General features: G+C 40.1%; 1 long non-coding RNA gene across 1 annotated transcript; it reads right to left on the reverse strand.

Moving 5' to 3' along the window:
• Positions 1 to 9835: 9835 nt before the first annotated feature.
• Positions 9836 to 16932, reverse strand: LOC144466857 (uncharacterized). Its single transcript, XR_013493269.1, has 3 exons — positions 16833 to 16932; positions 12877 to 12948; positions 9836 to 11916 (listed from the first exon to the last, which is right to left on the reverse strand). It is a non-coding gene; the product is annotated as an uncharacterized LOC144466857 (long non-coding RNA).
• Between the last annotated feature and the right edge of the window lie 33 nt (positions 16933 to 16965).

Genomic DNA, 16965 nt, shown 5'->3' on the forward strand with positions numbered 1-16965 from the left:
TGGAGACAGCTCAGAGATGGATCGAAAGCACTTCTCAGAGATATGCGTTATAAAAAACTTGATTTATGACATTTCACTGCCTCAGTCTTACAAAGCCGGTGTACTATCATTATCTATGTGGGAGAAATAGAAAAGCCCCGCAGATGATTTAGAAACCTGATGATGGAAGAAACTATCGTTCTCAACCTATTATGATGGCAGCCAGCCGCTGGGCATTCAAACACAGTAAATTTAATGAATCATGGGGGATGAGAAAAGGAGAGCCCATAAGGAAAAGTAGCTGTGCATGATGCCGGGAAGGGAAAAAGGTAAAATGCAGTGGGTGTTGCATGAGTCACCATCACTGGAGCCCTGTCAGAGACTACAGACAATGTTAGGTGAGTAAGACTAATAATAAGTCTGAACAACAGAAAGGTGAGCGAGATCAGGTTACAGGTGCAGGAGAAAGTCTGCTGCTTCATGTTTACCCTGGCAATACGTGCCTGTGAATACATGCATGGAGTGAGGTCCTGTTTAAGCTCAACTTCTTGCGTGATAAGGTGTGATTAAATTTCCATGTTAACATGAATAAAACCAGTTAATGACTCAGCCCAGACATAACACAGAAACCAACACCTTGTCTCTATTAATAATAGAGAAATCAACAAATAAATCAGGGGTGTATTCTTAAAGGAATACGGGGATTTACCATTTTGGGCAATGTGCTTATTCCCCTACGCTGAGAGCTAGATGAGAAGATCAATACCACTCTCACATTTATGTGTTAATTATGGAGCTGGAGCCAGGAGCAAGCAGATTTTATTTATTTAGCACTCTTTAAAACAAAGTCACAAAGTTCTTCACAGGATAAAGATGCAGAGAAGGAAGACACATACATATACATACATTTACTAATACAGAGGACACAGATACATCACAGCCATTATGAAGGGAAGGCAAGTTGGTAGAGATGGGTTTTAAGAAGTAGTTTGAAGCAGTTTAAAGATTCAGATGATCTAACAGAGGGAGGAAAGACAGTTTAAGAGGGACAAGACCCTGATGGCAAAAGCCCAGGGTATAAATTAGAGACCTTGGTCAGATGATCTGAGTGGCCTAGAAATGGTTTCGGGATGCAAGGGCCCTGACACACCAAGCTGACAGTCGGCCATTGGTCATTGTCGTTAAGTGTCTATTATGGTGTGTCCTACACCAGTGGCACTAGTTCGACCTTGACGGCTTTTTTGGAGGGGGGCGAACCAGTACTTTGAATGAAGCCCATTAGTGAATGAAATTACTCTGATTGGCAGTTCAGCTCAGTGCTGGAAAGGAGAAACAGAAGTGGGGAAGGTGAACAAACGGCTTCAGTCAAAAGGGAGTGAGAAGGAAACAAACATGTTATATTAGGTAAGATTGTGCTTTTAGCCACTGAGCTCTTTAGCCAAAACAGTTCCTAAATTGTTTGTGTTATTGTTCGCAAGCACACAATAAATATTTGTTCTTTCAACATCGGGGTGTGTTGTCAATATGCTAACTGGCTAACTAGTCTTGAATTCATCCTGTCAGTCCTCCGGTTTCCAAGTACAAATACAAAAACTAGACTGTTAGCGCCTGCTGGTATGGCAAGTTATTTCCTCTGATGCAGGCGCAGAACATACATGACAAGGATGGGACCAAGAATTGAGCCCTGCAGAGCTCCACAGTATAAGTAGACTATGAATGCCTCAAACTGTCTCTCTGACAGGATGAGAAGAATGAGAACCAGTTGAGAGCCTGAGATATCAATCCACTTCTGGAGCTGTTCAGCCAGAACGGAGTCATCGATAATATCAAATGCATCAGCTAAGTCAAGCAGGACCAAGATGTTCACTATTGTCAACATGCATGAGGATGTTATTTGTCACTCTTCAGTAGTGCCGTTTCTTTGCTATGTTGGTGACAAAAACTGGATCAGAATTATTGAAATATTGGGACCCTTAATGAGCGCAAGGAGCTTTCAAGAATTTGGTGATGAATGGCAGTTAAGCTTAGCATAAGGACTGGAAGCAGGGGGAAACAGCCTAGTTCTGTCCACACGTACAAAAAAATTCTGCTTTGGGGCATCGGTGGCTTAGTGGTAGAGCAGGCACCCCATGTACAAGGCTGTTGCTGCAGCGGCCCGGGTTCGAATCCAGCCTGTCGCCCTTTGCTGCATGTCACTCCCTCTCTCTCTCTCCCCCTTTCACGGTCACCTGTCCTGTCCATTAAAGGCAAAATGCCCCCCCAAAAAAATATTTTTAAAAAAATTCTGCTTTATTCTGTTATAACTCACTAATCAACTGACCATATCATTCTTGTTTAATGCAAACAATAACCAAAGCATAAAGCTGGATTTATACTTCTACATCCAATTGAGCTACTTTATACAATGTAAAATGCTATAGGTTCGTGCCAGTAACAGTAGTATGTTGTATTTGTGAGGAAAATGTGTCCAAATTGTTGCTATTAAGCCATGTTTAAAGTGTGTTTTGAATCAAGTAAACTTTACAGCACTTCACAGAAACCCCACCGCTGACTAGTGTTCTGGGGGTGTAACTGCAGAGTGACACAGACACACAACAAGTATAAATGCTCACAACGGCGTAGGCTATGTGTGTAACTGCACAACTGTGTGCACAAGTTTTACAACGGTAATCTATCTCTTGACAGAGCACATTAACTTCCTGGAGTCCCCGCTTGTTGCCTTGTAAGCTAACTCTTTCCTTTTGCTCAGAGAATGAGCGTATAACCCAAAAATGTTAAACTACTAAGATTTTGTTTTTAATTGTTTTGTTTGTTGATTTGTTTTATTGTTGGAGTTTTTTGCTACTTGGGGGCTGTGAAAACACGTTAATTTAAAAATTACATAACTTAGCTGCTGTTAGTTTTTAAATAGAGTAAACACAGGAAAAGTGAAAGTCTTTACTGATTGAATGGTACGCAACTGATTGAGTTGTTTTGGTAAGAGCTGATCAAATTTAGATATGCCACAAAAATGAGCTTCAGGGCTTCCCTACCTGTCTCCTTTAGCTAAGGACACATAAAACTGTCTTATGACAGGGAAAGTCATTTTAACTGTGCCAAAATTCTTTGGTTCAGCAACCCACAGCCTCATAAAGCAGGTGTTCCTGATTGACGAAGTAATGCTGTGAATTTTTAAACAAGGATTTTGGTTTTGATACAGTACATGTGTTTTGTGTTACTTGTTTGTGAAACTTTGGATGGAAAACCCTGCCTGTATTAAAAGTAAACACAGAACCTAACTCCATAAGCTATGTGATTTTACTTTGTCAGATTTTTCAGAAAATGATGATGTGTGTTTTTATTGGGCTTATATGTGTGAGGTAGATTCTTGGCTTAAGATAGCAACAGGAGAAACTTAGATATAAAAAATTCTAACTGCTGTCACATGCCATTTCATCTCATGACATTCTCTATTTACATGGAAAAGTGGTGATGAAAGGAAACAGGAACTTGTGTTTTTGATTACGCAGATCAAATGTTTCATAGTTGGGCGTGAGTGAAGTGCCTTGTCTACAGTTTTCCCAACAAGAGAAGCTATGAACAGTAGGAAACCAAAAGTCACAGGACATGAGGGGTGGTACAAAAATGAAATCATGATCTCTAATGTTCAGCTATGAAGTTACTTCTCTTTGTACCCCAGAATACGACAAGTCCCTAGACATTTATTTCCCCTAAGATGCTCAGGATATTAAAAGAAGCCTCATCAACAGAGCATCCTGTCTTAACATCTGCTAATGTATATATATCAAAGTCTCCTAATTTTGTCAGATAACATATAAAACCAGATGGAAAGCTCCCAAGGGGGACAGGGGCCCTCTTTAATTCAATTACTCTGTGCACACACACACACGCTCACGCACTCAAACACACACATCAGTCCAAGACATAAGCAGCGAGTGGATACCACAGAGAGTAGTTCTTACAGATCCAAAGCTGCCCTGAAGGCAAGAGGCCCATGATGGATCAGACATTGATTTGATTTGAAGTGAGTGTGAAAGCCGCCGTCCGTGCCCTCTGCCAGAGAGGTGAACCATGATTGAGCAATGGCTGTCTGGAGGGTTCACTCAGGAAACTGTAAGTGGACAGGCTGGACCTGCTGCTAACAATCACCTTTTGTACAAATCGCCTGGAAATGAATTGTTGATTCACAGGGTGGAAACAAGAAACGAGTCCCAGCTGCCAGCTATCCCACCTCTCCATCTCTAAGCTGTTGCTTCTTGGACACACAAATAGACACACTGTAATACATATGTGGAAAAAATATTTTAGCACAGCAGTCATTAAAGCTGTATTAAACAAGAGTTTAATTTTAAAGTACAAAATCTTTTTACAGTCTTTTCACATGAGAGAAGAGGCCCCCATACCTGAGATTCTCCTGTTTGCCAATGATAAAGTCATCTTGGTTACTCGTCTGAAATCTTCTCCACAAAGTGATGAATCACAAGTTCTGAGTAAAATAGAAAAGTGTCTGCTAAACAGCACCAAGCAGTTACAAACAAAACTGTAACCACCACAGTTAGGGCTGTTGCCTCTCTTGTTCGTCTTTTCACATAAAGCATTGCAGAATAAATTGGGTTGGTAATATCCTGTATGCACTGGTGAAAGAAGTACTCACATCACTTATTTAACAAAAGCACCAACACCATACCATAAAATGCTTCCTGCAATAAAACATGCAACACTTACATGTTTTTGTTGGTAGAGGTTGAGATACCCAGCACCCTATCGGAGCCATAAATTGAGTATCACTGGTCTAGTGTGTAGGATTTATTGCAATAATACTCAACTTACTGCCCACAGGCCAGTTTGTGTGACATTTTCTAATTCACAATTTTTATAAAAAACATATTCACATTGAAGATTTTTTTGTACTTTGAATGTAAATAATAATACCAGAGTACATTAAAAAAAACATTAAAATAGAGCTTGTTTATGTATTTAAATAAGTAAAAGGTGTCAGGGAAGGATTTCCCAGGGCCTCCTGACAGAGGTTGGGTTTAAAAATGTATAAATGAGTTATTATATTATTAGTTTATTAACTGGCCTCCTGTCATTTTGCAAAGAAGCTCCCGAGCAAAGCAAATTTGGTACCCCTAATTTAGTGGCATCTAGTGGTGAGATTGCAGATTGCAACCAACTGAAACTTGCCCCATGTGCCAAGTGATCAGGAAAACTAAGGTGGCCGATGAGTAAACGCAAATTGCCCTATGTAGAGACAGTGTTTGGTTTGTCCGTTTTGGGCTACTGTAGAAACAACATGGCGGACTCTGTAGTCGAGGACCCATTATGTAGATATATATGGCCCGTTCTAATGTAGCAAAAGCACAACAATTCTTAATTTCAGGTGATTATACATTAATGAAAATATGGTTGTGATGATGTTTAAGGTAAAAAACACTAAGTATTTAAACTATGAAACGTGAAATTTACTGATTGTTCCTGACACTGTGGAATGGTGTTAGGTGTTTGTCAGAGTGATGGCCATGTCTGAAATCTGAATCTGAAAACTAACTGGTAATTAAATTGTCAGATAAATATAATGGAGTAAAAAGTGCAACAGGTAAAGAAGAAGTGAACAGTAAAGCAGTAAGTAGCAGTAAAATGAAAATACTCTGGTATCTAAAAATGCTACCAAAGTACAGTAGTTGAGTAAATGTCCTGAGTTGCATTCAACCACGGCCTGAGTTTCTTGACGTCATGTAACTAGCAAATTAGACTTTTACTGACTGCATCTTATTTGACTGCAAAAACCTACTTTGCATTTTCCTGCTACAAATGAATCAGTTTATTGTTGATCTCAGTTGTCACAACAATGATTCAATATGCAACTGCAGTTCACAAAAGCTTTTACATGTACTGTTTTGGTTACCTCAGGAAACCCCCTGTGATGCACAGGAAATGTGCTTTGCACCTGCAATTTGTCTGAAATAAACAGAAGAACAGAAACTAAAACTAAATATTTTATCAAGAGAAATTTCGAAACAAAAAAAATCCCGGTACTATCCGCATACGTTTGACTGACAGGTAAACTCTGGGACAGAGTGGAAACTCTATAGCAGAACAATGATGGAGACAAAATAAGGTAGGGAATTTAAGGACTAGCAGGTGGAGGAAGTAGGGCATGGAGGTTACTAGTTAGTGTGCAATAAACACTTCAAAATACACAAAGTTTATCTCGGTACAAGAGCAAAGTAAACAGAGAATCACAGCAGAGCATGGAGCTAACTGAAACACAAACACCACTCTCGCTGTCATACAGATGTTATTGATGATAACCCAGAAGCTTTGTTGACACTCCTGATAATGACACATTCTGCCAGCTGCCTCAGGGTCGTCCTCTCTGGCCACCACAGCTCAAAGCAAATATCCAAGTGTCTCGCTGCTTGACAGATAATAATCAGTCTAAACAATATGAGTTCATAGGAGCTTGCTCCCACCTGAGGCCTGAAAAACCTCTGTCTGTCCCCCAGAAAGGCAACACTCTATCACATCCTGCTCTTCAAACGCACAGTGTTGATAAGTCATGTGCACTCGCCGCTAATAATTCATTAATGGATTTTTCCTGCCTCATTGTTTGTCACAAAAAGAGCGTGTTTTGACCTGTTCGGCCTGCTGAGGCTGAAGGGAGACCATTATAATTTCCAACAGCATAATGAGAACAAACAGCACAGCAGAAACAAGACTCAAAACAAACAATGAAACAAACAACACCTGTCATATCCTGATCAATAGCCTTCCTGTGGGAATACAGTGGCATGCTGACAGAGTGACCATCGCCCATCCTATTTCCTGTCATAAACAACTCTAAAGCACGGGCCTGCTAAATAATCAAAAAGTCAGAAAACCGGATGCTGGTGTAGCACAGCAAATCCAAATGTATTATTTACCCCACATCTTTGTTTACACAAAAACACAATAATCCTCACAGATTTGGGGCAGTGGGGGGTAGGAAAGGCAACACTCTGTATCAGCGGAGGGATCTACAGTCATTGCAGTCTTTAGAAAAGAAAAGAATTCAATTGTGCCGAGAAAATAAACCCAAAGGCAGCCGAATACAAAGGGCCCATGGGTCCCAAGTGAGCGCCTTTAGGATCTGACCGAAGAGCTGGCTCGAGGAGGAAACTCTATCATAGGGTTGAGGGAGCACAGAGGGTTGGTTTGTTTAGCTATAAATCCTGGTAGTTTTTTATTCACAGGGGGTCTCCCTGTCTGCCTCGATACAAACATGAGGACAAACAATCCGAGACTCCTTTCATTGGCATTATGATGTTCTGCTTTTTGAAATAATACGCATTTCAGACTGAGAGTTTCCTTTTGTTTCCACATTCTCAGTTCAGATCAGCTGAAGAGCTCCGACATCACTGGCAAACAAAAGACACTCAGCAAAACAGTGAGTGTACCTGTGTTTACTCCAGGAAAAATAGAAAGTTGGCACTTGATTTGAATTGCTTCATAAGAGGCTCCAGTTTGATGAGTAGACGATGATTAACTCATGTGACTCATCAGCTGAGAATGGGACGAAAACTTTGAAAAATTTCTTGTGCTAAAAGACAGTGACGGTTTTACTACCCGCTGCCCTTTCCTGATGACTGTAGGAAGAGGAAAATAAAACAACTATTTGTTTTCTTTTAGCTTCAGGCATTCAGTGTAGACGGTGTCATCTTTCAGACAAGGAGGCACCACAGGGGCGGTGAAGCGTCCCTCTGGCCAAGGCTGATAGATGTTCCTCCACTGATGCTTTGTTCTGGTCTGGTGGTGGACACTTGCCCACCTCGCACCAGGCCAGAGCCTTATGTCACTCGTCAAAGGAAGCTCCGTCCATCGCCGAGGATGCTCATGTGCACAAATCAAGCTAGTCGGTTTTCCATCACAGGGTTTAAATAATGAATGAAGCCCATCTTCTTGGGCTGAGTGGTGCTATAAATCAGCACTGAAAGCAAAGTGCCGAAGGGGACAGTTTTGGACGCACAGAGCCTCTCTGGAAAGGTTAAAATGTTTAGGTTTACTTGAATAATCTGACACCAAGAGGTGATGCTCAGTGCCCCCATGTTTACTCTGGTGCTGCTGAAAAAAAGATGCTGAGTAAGAGAATAGTAAGAACTTCTTTGCCCTTTTCTCCCACAGTGTCCTATGAAACAGTCTCCGATATCACAGTGGGATTTATAAAAGAACAGTTCAGCCCATAATCAAAAATACACATTTTTCCTGTTACCTATAGTGATTCTTATTAATCCAGATTGTTTTGGTGTGAGTTGGCGAGTGGAGATATCGGCTGTAGAGATGTCTGTCTTCTCTCCAATATAATGGAACTAGATGACACTCGAATTGTGGTGCTCAAAGTGCCAAAAAATATGTATGAAAAAATCAGTCTCAAGATAACCAACAGACCTTGTTGTGAGCAGTTTCATTTCTTTAGTGGGCAGACGGAGGTGTGGAATGATTTGATACTGCTAGCTCACCTAGCACCACAGCGCTAGCTAACATTTCAGCTCAGCCGAGGAGGACACCATTGATGTTTACATCTAACACTGTCACAAGTAAGAGCCTCTCATCCACAAGTAGATGCACTCTTCCTTCTATGAAGCGATACGGTTGCCACTACTGTTTTAAAAGCCACCAATCTTGCAAACTAAATCCAAAGTGAAACTACAGTTCATTATTCAAAGATATTTCTTAGCTAAATTGGTCCTTTGCAGATTGAAATACAACCATACACATGCCTGATTTCAAATAATATTTATGATGATCAATAAAAGTGTAAGAAGCTGAAAAATAAAGCGCTGGCCATCGCCTGTGAGACAACTGCTGCTGACATGTAATTTTAAAAGATTTTCCGTCAAGACCCTCGACAGTAGAAGTAATGAGGCAGTCTGACTTGGCAGCAGGTTTATGCCCTCTCTCCCTCCTCTGGTCACTCGACTCTTGAAAGCTTATCTGTTGTCATCTGGCCTATTGTCCCTGTTATCTGAGGTGATCAGGGCTGAGCTGAGCCTCTGTTCGCATTTTCAGTCTCCTCCACTGTCCAAACAGGCCAGATGGAGGACCTCCACCTGCAGAGATCCCTGAAAGAACACTGGCTGTGATCTTCTGTCGAACACAAATGCAGCAGAGGGATCTCCCAGTGTCTGGAGAAAAAGTAACTCGAGGAGCTCATTCAAAACGTGATTGAAATTCTCACTACAACAGGTCTATGATATGCTGAGGTGGTGACAGTTATATAGCCTAACCTTGTTTCTTTTGAGAAAAAAACTGAAAAGGATAGGCTCTTAATTTAACATCTAAACTGTCATGCAAATGAATATATTCAAAGCATCTAAGCAGGATGGTTTGCATTGCTTTGTATAGTGCATACACATGACAGATGAACCTCTGTGGGGCACTGGAGGCCGTTTGCCAGAGTTTTAATACTGTTGCAAGGCAAAACCACAGTGGAGACGTTGGTGAAAAAGGAAAGGGAACCCCGGTTGCATTTATCATGGACCTACTGAAAACACCCTTCCTATGCAACAACAAGCTCAACTGGCTTGTGGCTTGCTTTGGATCTGTGCCACATGTGGAGATACTATATTTCTGCTCCAGGGCAGTGTCACCCATTTGAGTTTTTATTGGTTCATGCCCCGTTGTCTAATTCTGCAGGGACTCCGTGTCAGGACAGGCAGCAGCAGGATTCGGGGTAATCAGCATGGAAATGTTTTAGAGTAAAAAAATCTCCTTCTTCTAGTTGTTGGCCACCAACGTTGTCAGAGTCAGACTAGTGGTGGAGTGAGCCTGCTCATATTCCAGTTAGACAAAATGAAAATAAATCACTTGTGTGTTGCTACTGTGACCCCAAATATTTGCATTTGTCTCCCAAAATAAAACATGAAAGCAGCAGAGGACTTTTATTTTGACAGAATTAAAGACATTAAATCAATACAGAAAAGTTTGTGTATAAAGCCTTGAAAGAATGCAGAAAATTAAGTGTTTAATGCTCAGAATTTTCTGGCAGAGGACTCACCTCCCACCCATCCCACCAACCCCCCTTTAAATTTTACTTTGGACCCTCAGAAATAGATATTAACACCTCCATTAATATCCACTAAAGTTAGATACCCCAGACTCTTTCTGTAATTGAAGACTCCAATAAGTTTTCGCTCAGATGAGTTCAAACAAAACCATTGCAAAGACTTTGCTTAGTGGACTGTGCCAGGTTATGCCTCTTACAGACAAATTAGAAGTCAAATTTTCTCCAGGGAAGTAACTCATGCATCCATCCAACTTCCAATACAATTTGAATAATTTGTCATGGAAAAAAATCACTGAAAAGCTAAATGATTATTACTTCATACTATGTCAGCAATATTAATGTAATTTCAGTTGGGCAGACAGGCTGTTTCTGCACACCCCTCCGCATGTCATATTAAATTCACTGGGCCATTGTGACCTTGATCAAGGTCGAGGAAAGAGTTTTAAAAAGGGCAGCAACGCAGCACAGTAGGAAGTTTAAGTGGGTGCCTTCCAAAGATAAGCAGCAAGCTTTGTCCTTAAAGTGGGTCTATTGTTCACATTAAGCTCCTTTTTCAAACACAAACATTTAAGCAAGCAAGCAAACCGGATGCTTTTACAAATATTTCTTTCTGTGTGGGAATATAATCATTAATATTTGTCTGTGCCAACTTTGTGGGGGAAAAAAGTTTCCACTAGTACTGACAGCTTCTACATGTCTCTCAAACCAGGCCTCATTGAGAGATTATGGTCACTTTTCCACAATATTTGCATTCAGTATTTAAGTCCTGTGATAAGTTGTGTATTAGAGCATCATATTTCTGGTGTCATGTTTTTATTCACTGAGGCTTGATGCATCTCGTCTTGACAGAAGACAAAACCCAAACAAAGGATCGGAGAGAATGAAGGATGAATCTCTCACCTCGGCTCCCCCCGCCAACCTTCTTCCCTGACTTCACAAACCAGCCATGTAGAGACGGGAAAATGAAAACACCCTGATAGAGCCTAGGCTGATAGATAGATAAAGAAGTTATGCATTCCGGTGTGAATAATGAACATGTGTCATGCACAAAAATGCAGAGACATTCAGATCATCCTGAGGCATTTAAAAACAACAAAATCCATGATTCAGACCCCCTACTGACATTATGAAGGTCATAGCTTTCCATTGAGATGCAAAAATACACAATATACACCACCACGTAGATCTGATACTTACATTACTACAGAGGCAGAGTAAATAATAGTGTGGGGGCTGCAATGTGAGACAAAAACAAACACCATTTTAATAAGTAGAGGATGTTTCTGGTGCAATAAATCAAACTGCTGGTGAAAAGGAGCACTACAAATATCCCTAGAACAAAAAAAAGAGTTGCACTCCTACAAATATGTCTGCCTACAATGCATTGGCAAGCACACACTTCTTCTGAACATGTATTGAGCTGAAATACACAAGCCACTCTTCAGTGCTCAGACAAGAGATTAAAGGTATTTGAGTTACCAAAAAACCTTTTGTGCATTTATGGGCAACACCCAAAGTCAGCTTCAACAACAAAGGGTTGGATGTATTTTGTATGTGGTGATTGTAAAAAAAAAAAAAAAAGAAAAGAAGTGAAGGTGATATTTGAACAGAGGTATCATTATGAAAAATTATCCCGTGCCGACTTGTTGAGGGGGCCGGGATGAGTTGGAACTGGAGGGCTTGGTGTTGACTGAACAGCGCTGCTCATTCTTCTCTTTATCTCTCTGGCATTCTTCTGCCTCATTTCAATAGCCATTCTTCACCGAAGAGCCCCCTTCGCTGCCGTTCACACTTCTTGTGATTTGTATTCTAAGTAGCTCACAGATCTTTTGTATTCCGGACCGATAGCTATCTGAATCCTCACGCTGACAGTGGAGGCTGCAGATATCCTGCTGAAGCCAGGAAGAAATAAAAAAGGTCTTATTTATTATGAGGAGTGAAATCTCCTTTGTTGAAATCCTACAAAACGATAAGCTCCGTGTACACACAGACTCTGCAGATGATGAAAGGTAAATTGCAAATGCAGATTGATTGCAGTGCACTGATTACACCTAAAAAGCTACAAGGCAGGGTGCCAGTGTTGCACTGGAAATGGTTCTTTTTGACCTTTTCTCAAATGTAATGATGGTATGTTGAATAAACCATCAAAATCATCAAAAATCATCAAAGATACTGCAAAACAGGTGAAAACATTAATAAGTTTGTGTCACCCATCCATTTATTTGTACCAAAGCTATAGTATTTTGATGAATCCAGGCCTGATTTTGTAATTCAACATCCAATTTCAGCATTTTCCTAAAATCCCTACACATGCCACTGAGTTTTGATTCATGCACTCTAAGGACTGTTTATAAAAAATAAATTACAACAATGAGTTTATAGTAAACATTTCTCATTTAAGAAGGAAAAAAAATCCCATGACTGCTGCATTGTTGGTGGTGATGTGCTGTTTGTTGAGTTGTAAATATGAGAGACATTTCGCTTACAAATGTATGTTTCATGTAAGGATGCCAAAGTGATCCAATACCATGCAACTGCACCATTTCAAAGACCGCACAACTCTAAAAACATAGTACTGAATTTAAAAACAACCTTGGGGAATTCGAGTGAAATGTGTAGTTTTTAAAAACGCATGAGTGCTTCAGGAGAAATACGACTGAAAATGAAAAAAAAAAAAATTCAGAAACTGAGTTAGTGGAATTCCCCTCTGTGGTGAAAGGGATTTGGGGAATGTAAAAGACCAAAATACTATATGTGATTCAACACACAAATGAAAACCAGGAGTTCTGCTTGCAGACAGATAACAGAGAAACTGTCTGTGTGTCTGAATGACGTTGATAAGAGCATCATACCAATACAGTGGCCTTTCTCTGAGCTGCAGATTCCCCCTGTTCCTCTCCTCAGGAGTCCAACTGCAGGAGGATCTGAAGACGACACACACACAGGATTAGTCTACAACCATCTGTGGATTATCAGATTATTAATTCATTAATGTTTTGTTATTGTATTAAAGTAATAATCACCGAGCTCCTTATTTGTTCATTGTCTGCATTTTTTTCTACTCAGCACTGAAATTGGTGTGGTGTTGCAATGGACTGCTTGTAAATCAAACTCTGTAAGTGTTTCCTTGGGTTTTTGCAGATGTGTCCCATGCTAACTACCCTTATTTCAAAAGGAAAAGAAAAATGTATCCTCACACCAGGGGATTTTAGTTGTACCAGACACCAGGAGTTTGGAACAGCAAATCCTTCATGAAGTGCTGACAGATTTAATTGAGTGGAGCAAAAGAGCCTTTTTAAATTATTCAGCTCAGTGTCAAAAATATTATAATCATATGAAACTATTTTGCATCGGAGATAATATCTTTTCAGTGCTACTCTGTATAGTCACAACACAAATAGCAGTGGTTTTCCATGTTAATAATGGCAGGGTTTTTTTATGATTCAGCCATGACGGCAATCACTTGCTAAACTTCCTCATTTTTGTGAGCATAATACCGTATAAACTGTTATCACAGGTCACTGCTGATGTTATGAACTCAGCTGTGAAGTGAGGTGAGTTTTGGGGGCTTTCAGGCTATGAGGTTTTGTGATGTACTGCCTTTAACAGAGAGGTTTGAAGTTGCAAAACCTCAATCAACCAAATCAAAGGGACAGTTCATCCCAGAATCAATAATACATGTTTTCTCCTACATGTAGTGCTATTTATCAATCCATTTTGGTGTGAGTTGCCGAATGTTAAAGATATTGGCTGTAGAGATGTCTGCCTTCTGTCCAATATGAGGGAACTAGATGGCACTCAACTCTACCAAACTATATCCACCACCCGCATCACCATGCAGGAGGAAGCATGCATCTACTACTAGCTCAACTAGCAGCACTGAGCTAGCTAACATTACATCGTCCATTAGTAGATGCACATGTCCTTCTGCATGCTGAGCTGAGTTTTTGGAAAGAGACATCGCTGTTGAGTTTTTCAAATGTAATTTCTTGGCACTTTGAGCACTACAAGCTGAGTGCCATCTAGTTTCATAATACTGGAGCGAAGGCAGATGCCTCTATGGTCGATGTCTCCAACACTCAGCAACTCACAAGTCTAGATTGATGAATAGCACTACAGGTAAGAGGAAATATGTATTTTTGATTTTGGGGTGAACTGTCCCTTTGACTACGCTTGACAGGAACAGTATAGCCAGTGGAGAAATGTTTTCAGTGCTGATATACAAAAAGAAAAAAACATTATCTGCTAATGCACCATAAATCCATATAAATGTCATCAAGACAAGAAACAAATGTGAAAATGTGCTGACTTCCTGATGTTTCCAAAATGTTATGTTGTCATGCAGCTCTAAAAATCCCTCTTTATCACAAGCAGGGGACATCAATGAAATCAATGATGCCGACTGACTCATTGAATCTATCCTTGTTCTCATATATCAAAGACATGAGGCAGTATTTGCATGCCACATGCAGGAGATTCAGTTTCAGACAACTGTCAACTCAGTCTGAAAAGAGGGGCAGGGAGTTTCGTTTGGCCCGGCCCTGTCATCACTACCTTAACTGAAATCAGAGAGGGTCGGTGAAGCTGTGAGAAAATGAATGCTCTACACTCTGAGGCTCGATAGCCGTTTGATAGAAATCCCACATTACAGGGTGTGTGGTTTCTTTTCAAATCCACTGGGGGTCATTTAGCACTTGGTGGCATAGACATAACAGCACTTGAGAAGAGACAGGGTGTGTATAAAGGTGAGGACGGATTCAGACCTCCGCTGATGAAAACTGTCACCAGACACAGTTATAAAGTGATTTGTAGGAAGAAATATGAGGCTGTGACAAGTCCCTGAACACCAATCTAAATGTCAGTCCTCGCTTCATGCAGAATGGGGAGGGAGGTGCAAAATGTTAGACTTCATCGCTGGTGATAAATTACAGGGAACCATGTGTTATCCTAAAATTGCTTTAATTTTCCAATAACTCACCTGGATGGACAGCTGTAATACACAGTGGTGGAATGTAACTAAGTACATTTTCTCAAGTACTCTAATCAAGTGCAGTTTTGAAGTACTTGTACTTAAGTATCTTCATCTTATGCTGCTTTAAATGTCAGCTAGGATAGGCTCCAGCCCCCCCGTCCTAACAAGATAAGTGGTTATGGTAAATGAATGTAAATGAATTAATTAATGAGTGTATACTTCTATAACACTACATTTGAGAGGGAAATATTATACTTCCCCCCACTACATTTATTTGAAGTTACCTGTTACTTTGCAGATAAAGATTAATAATACAAACTACTAGTCTAGTCCTATTGAGTACAGCATACCATACCATGACTTAGTCATACCAAATTTTAGCCATTTTTAAGCATTTTTCTGTTGTTATAGCGCCACCCAGTTGCCAATTAGAGTTAAATTTCTCCAGTCACATTGAGGCATCCTGTTCTACATATCTACCAAGTTTAGTAAAAATCAATATGGCGGTTAGGCCTAGATAAGAAATTAGCTCTCTAGAGCCCCCGTTTTGTTTGATGGGGTCAATAATGGAGGGGTCCCCTCAGATTATGTGTGGTCATATGCCTGCAAAGTTGCGTGGTGGTCGGTGAAACCCTTGAGATGTTATACACCTTTATGTGATGAGCCACGCCCTCCGCAATATTCATTGCCTTATAGAAGCTCAGTTTTAGTAAGTTTTCCAACTTCTGCCAAGAGGGAACTTTAGATATTGGTCCCTAGATTATGTTCACCGAGTTTCATGCAGATCGGTCAAACTTCCTAGGAAGAGATCGATTTTAAGTGTTTTTCAAAAAATTCAAAATGGTGGAAAATATATATAACCGGAAGTTATGGATTCTTGAGGCAAATTTGTTCCTCATGAGGAGAGGCATCTCTGTGCAAAGTTTCATGTCTCTATGACATACGGGGCATGAGATATGCCCATTCAAAGTTTGCAATTTCAATCGGTTGCTATAGCGCCCCCCTTTGGCCAGTTGATGTAATATTGCTTCATTCGCATCCTCCCATGACCCTCTACCACTGTGCCAAATTTCACATGGATTGACCAAGTCAGTGAGGAGAAAAACGCGGAACAGACACACACACACACACAGAATTTTCGTCATTATATAGTAAAATAAATCAACAAGTAAATGATGATATATTATTATAGATTAAAGCTGCTCGGCAGTATATGAAGTAGTTGAAATCATCTATATAGTATCATCATCTGTTTTAAGTATGTTTTGATGCTGATCCTTTTGTACTTTTACTTAATGAGATTTTGAATGCAGGACTTTTACGTGTAACGGAGTATCCAACACTGTATTATTATTTTTAATTCAGTTAAAGATCTGAATACGTCATCCACCACTGGTAATGTAGTATTAATAACAGTTACCATTTTGAACTTTGCAGCATGTTTTTCGACTGTAGTAACATGGCAAGACTCTTCAGTGCATAAGTTAATCATCATATTATCAATATGAATATTTCTTATTATATTTATCAAATTCCTGTGTGATAGTGTATCTGTGATCCTGATGTGCTTTCTGACTCCAGTGGCATCTCTTTAACAGTTGTTGCAGTGTCATGTTGTTTGTCTATCAGGCGATTCTTCCCCAAATGTGTCACAGGATTAGGACAGCTCTTGTTTGTCAAGATTTTGACTTCCTGTTGCATGTAATAAGTTGATACAGAGGAGAGCAAAAATCACCAGAAATCAGTTCTAGAGAAATCTAATTCATTTGTCCTTAAATAATTGTCACAGTGGCCTTTGTAGACCTAATATAATGACTCACTCTTAAACAAACAGACCTTTCCACGCTGTCTCCAGAGACTTGCTTCAGCTTTTCTTTTTTAGGTTGATGAAATAACAGACACGGGTTTTTTGGGGCAAAAAGTTTCACAAACTGACGCCCACACCACAAGCAGAGTAGTTGGTTATATA

The sequence above is a fragment of the Epinephelus lanceolatus genome, chromosome 14 (genome assembly GCF_041903045.1).
Source record: "Epinephelus lanceolatus isolate andai-2023 chromosome 14, ASM4190304v1, whole genome shotgun sequence".
NCBI classification, from domain to species: domain Eukaryota; kingdom Metazoa; phylum Chordata; class Actinopteri; order Perciformes; family Serranidae; genus Epinephelus; species Epinephelus lanceolatus.